Source organism: Triturus cristatus, chromosome 5_1, assembly GCF_964204655.1.
Source record: "Triturus cristatus chromosome 5_1, aTriCri1.1, whole genome shotgun sequence".
Lineage (NCBI taxonomy): Eukaryota > Metazoa > Chordata > Amphibia > Caudata > Salamandridae > Triturus > Triturus cristatus.
Window position 1 is genome coordinate 290,106,635 of NC_140587.1, and position 4,768 is coordinate 290,111,402.

Genomic DNA, 4,768 nt, shown 5'->3' on the forward strand with positions numbered 1-4,768 from the left:
GGTCAGAGGAGGGAACAGATAGAGAAAAGGAAACTGAGAGAGGAAGAGGTTGAATAGGGAGTGAACAGAAAGATGATGTGAGGGTTCACTTTTTAACTTGTATGTCAGAGCTTTCAATCTCAATTCCAACGCACCATATCTTTGAAAATCTGGTGCTGTTCTGCCCTTTCACACAAAGAAGCGCAGCTACTTCCCTGCCCTGTGCTGCATGTAATGTTGTTAAATATGCGCCTCAATGATTTAGCACAGGTGTCCAGACATACATTTTGTCTAGGCCCTTGTTCAGTGCTTTGTTGCCTTTTCCCTAGGGTTGCACTACTGGAATAACATATATCCAATCACTGTTTGTTAAGAAACGGCTATTTTTCAAAGAGTGAGGGGGAAATCCATCCAAGGTTCCATCATGGGGCATTTGTCCGGCAGGTTACAGTGCGGCACTAGAAGATTTTGCGATTGGTGCACACTAGTGTTATTTAAGGTGTTTCTAATTGTACTCTTCGTTCTCCATTAACTGGAAAAGATGATATAGATAATTACAGAAACAGAGGTTACAATAAAATGAACTGCCTCCGTTCAGAGGCTATGCCTTCCTTCCAGTCTGTGCCTCAATCAGCTCATGAAGTGCTTTTGCCTCAGGGATGGCACACTGCACAGGCTGCAGGAATGAGAGCTACGCGTAGAGGTGGGCGAGCCAACAACTCACAGGGCGAGGCGAGCCAGAGCCGAGACAAGGGCCTGGCTTGGCTCTTAGAAACTGTGCACACACCGAGCCCTGGTATTGTTTGCCATGTAAATCATACAAGAAACATCACGTAAAATATGATGGAATTATGCAGCTAATTTGTTTTTCGCATAATTATGGATTTGTCGCAGTTTCCACGTAATCTATCCGTGCTGCATAATCGCATGATGTGTGTTGCCGCGCAGTGGAAGGCCCTGTGCAAAGGTAGATATTATATGTTAAGAGGGTCTGGTCTGGAGAAATGCACATTCAGGATTTAAAGCATAACCTAGAGCAGTGGTTCCCAAACTTTTGACTCCTGAGGACCCCTATTGAGTCACTATTGGAAGCCAAGGACCTCCAATCAATTTGTACGATTTAAATTTCAAACATTAAAACAGTAGCTTGAAAAAAGTAAACACACACTTGTGCACACCAAACAAATACTCGAATCACTAAAGATTTTAATATTTTATATAGAAAGAATTAGCAAAATCGAAAACTTTTAATGGGATGGTTAGTGCTACATGTCGGCAACTAACTTTTCAATATTTGGTTCTATTTTGCAGTATGAGGCTCCTGACAGTGCCAGACTGGAAACCCAACGCAGCCTGGCAAATGTTGTCAGACCAGTCCCAGTACTAAGTGCAGTGAGTGAGCCAGGCCACTGCAAAGCAAACTTTGGGGGGCTGTCCCACCAAGGAAATTTGGGAAAAAATTGTGCATCCTGCAACACATTTGTCATTATATATTGAATTGAATTTGCTTTTAAAGCATAGTAAATGATGACCTTACTATGCACCAATACATCAATCTTTTTGGGGCTCTTTTATGAATCCCTCACTATCACTCTCCAAGAGTGCCTCTCTTCTCTCAAAAGCCCCTCTGTCACATGTATTTCATTTGTTTTATAGCATCTCTCATACAAGTGTAGGGTGTCCGAGCACTTTACATCACACACATACAGAGACAATGAATCGTACGTGTGTAAAGCGGTGTATAGAAAATGGGTTAGCTTTGACTTTAATTATAACAGTTTAATTCTACCCAAACATACCTTTTTGGCAAAATGAGGAATATGAAAGACTGGGGAAAAAAGATAGCATACTAACTTGTACCATGCAGTTTGCATTCAGCTGTTTGATGGCAGGTCATAGCTTAAGCTGCTAGATTATGATTGTAACTCATAATTTTTTTTTTAAATGCATGGTACACATTCTTTGCAGCAGGCATATTAACCCTCTGCGCTACCTTGGATGAGTCAAACCTGCTACTAAACAAAACACGCTTTTCTCTCCAGCAGGTACATTAATCACTGGATGTTATCTTGACACTTTTATAGTTGCCCGAAAACTACAGATTATTCAAGGAACTTTGAAGTGCTTTTTAAACTGTTGCCTGCGGACCCCCTGGGAATGTGTCACGGACCCCTGGGGGTCCGCGGACCACAGTTTGGGAAACACTGACCTAGAGGTTGGGTTGTTTTTTTACTAATGAGTATTTAATATCATCCTAATGAACCCTAGTATTTTAGCAACATTGGAATAATGAAAGTTTGGGGAAAAACAACTGCAAGTAACAACAAGCATTGGCATAGCCAATAGGTCTCGCCTTTGGGACCTTATAAGTGTTTAGCCATGCAACAGTTGCATAACTAAATACTTATAAGGTCCCAAAAGCGAGACCTATTGGCTATGCAAAGCGGCCGCAAAAGTGAAAGTGATCGGGATCACGATCAAACATCAAAGCGGCCGTGAAAGTGAAAGTAATCGCGGTAAAGCGTGGCGCGCGCGCCCGCGCACATGCACTGTAGCTCTAGGCTGGCCTGGTAGCACTTTTTGGAGCCCTCTCAATAAGTCTCGCCAGACCAGCGCATGTGCTGGGTCAGGCGAGACCTAAAAAGGACCGTGACAACAGCAGTAACCCCCCCCCCAGCAAGTTAAAACAAGCATTGGCATAGCCAATAGGTCTCGGCTTTGGGACCTTATAAGTTTTTAGCCATGCAACAGTTGCATAACTAAATACTTATAAGGTCCCAAAATCGAGACCTATTGGCTATGCCAAGCGGCAATGCGGCCGCGAAAGTGATCGCGATCAAACATCAAAGCGGCCCTGCGGCCGCGAAAGTGAAAGTAATCGCGGACATGCACTATAGCTCTAGGCTGGCCTGGTAGCACTTTTTGGAGCGCTCTCAATAAGTCTCGCCAGACCAGCGCATGCGCTGGGTCAGGCAAGACCTAAAAAACTACAATGATTTGCTCTGCCTGTTACACCTTGTGCTTTGCAGGAGGAGCATTATCCCACTGCAATACTCGAGTCAAAACTGGGACTAGGCAAAACTCAAGATACATCAATTTAAGAATCACAAGTTAACGCAGTCAACACAAGCTATTTAAAAAGGATAACTTCCTCCACCCCCTTCATTTTTCCAGAGCCCAGTTAGACGCTAGGTGCGGTGGCCCAAGCCCCTGGATGAAAGCAGACTGCCCCGCCATAGGCCGTGGCGGAAGGAGAGCCCCCGCATGCTGAGAAGGGCCCATTGTCATTCTGTATGCTGCTGTCAGCTGCAGGACAGACTGACAATGGACGGGTAGATGTCAGCGCGAGGTCGGGAGGGGCTGCTCTTGTGCTGAGGAGAGGAGTGGGCGCCCCCCAACAGGGAGCTCTGCAGACCCCCGAGACTTCTCGCAGGGGAATCCCCAAAATTACAGACATCTGTAAACGGGATCATCGCTAGCAACGAATGTGAGGCCCAAATAACGGCCAGTCCTGAAATTTACGGCTGAATGGTCACCCTACACCCCTCATCTCCTCTGCACCCTCTTGGAATGCCCCCCAACCCCCTCCCTGAAAAGAAAAGCACTCACCTCCTCTGCACAGCCCTGTACAGACCTCTCTCGGACTTTTCACAGCTCTCGGTGAAGGATTCTCATTAGGTACAAAGGAGCCGAAAATTCATTACACCCCATACAGCGCCTCTGACTCCGCACTGATCCTCGGTGCGCTACGTACAGGCTCCGAACAGAGACACTGCTCCCCTGGACCTGCCCAGTGGCGCCGGGTGCAGCACTTTGGCTAGTACGGCGCTTAAATATACACACCAGACACTAGGCGCTATAAACGAGGCACGTATTAATCACTTCGAATAAGGAAAAGACAGAAATGTCCTGATCCATCTTTCAGCCTCAGTACCTGGTTCCGTGGATGCCGTTGCTGCCCCCTCAATTATATAGATCTCCAAAAAAGTGACTTTTAACGCCCCCCCCCCTCCCCCGTGTTTTGACTTCTGCGGTGACTATCATGTCTTGGGCAGCGGACATTGTACCCTACTGTACCCCATTACTTATGCCTGTACATCTAGGGGTATTGTACTGAATGTATCTCTTCTACTTAATCTGTGATAATTATGTTTAGTAATAGTACTAGGTGCCCTGATCCCTCAGGCCTCGTTCACGCTTTATTTGTACGTCCTTAGGAGTGGCCCCTCTTTTTATCCTTGTGGGGAGGGGGTGCAGCAAGCAGGGCGGACTGGCCTTTTATTCCACCGGTAATTTCCCCTGTGACTGGGGCCCTTGGAGGCCGCCCCGGTGCCTCGGTCTCCTTCCCCAACTCCTGGAGGCGAACTGCAGCAGGCGGGTGGGGGCTTCGAGGGAGGGAGGAGGGGGTGGTACTGGTAGAGAAAGAGAGGGATGGAAACAGAGACAGGGAGGAGGGGGTGGTAGAAAGAAAGCGATCAGAGAGAGACGAGAGAGGGGGTGGAAGCAGAGAGAGTAAGAGAGGGAGGAGGGGGACGTAGAGAGGGAGGCTAGAGAGAAATGGTGGAAAGAGAGGGAGGGACAGGAGGAGAGGTAGAGAGGGAGGGGAGAGAGTAGACAGAGATGGTGGTAGCTAAGAGAGAGAAAGAGAAAGGAACGTGTGTGTAAGTAGAGAGAAAGCAATCAGAGAGGGAGGAGAGAAGGGGAAAGAGAAATGGTGGAAAGAGAGGGAGGGGTAGAGAGGGAGGTGAGAAGGGGGAAGAGAAATGGTGGAAAGAGAGGGAGGGGTAGA

General features: G+C 47.2%; 1 pseudogene across 1 annotated transcript in view; it reads right to left on the reverse strand.

Moving 5' to 3' along the window:
* The window catches only part of LOC146830795 (uncharacterized), a 70,663-nt pseudogene extending 66,928 nt beyond the window's left edge, over nt 1-3,735 (reverse strand). The window contains exon 1 of the transcript XR_014961483.1: nt 3,589-3,735. The product of XR_014961483.1 is annotated as an uncharacterized LOC146830795 (transcript). The remainder of the gene's footprint in view (nt 1-3,588) is intronic.
* Between the last annotated feature and the right edge of the window lie 1,033 nt (nt 3,736-4,768).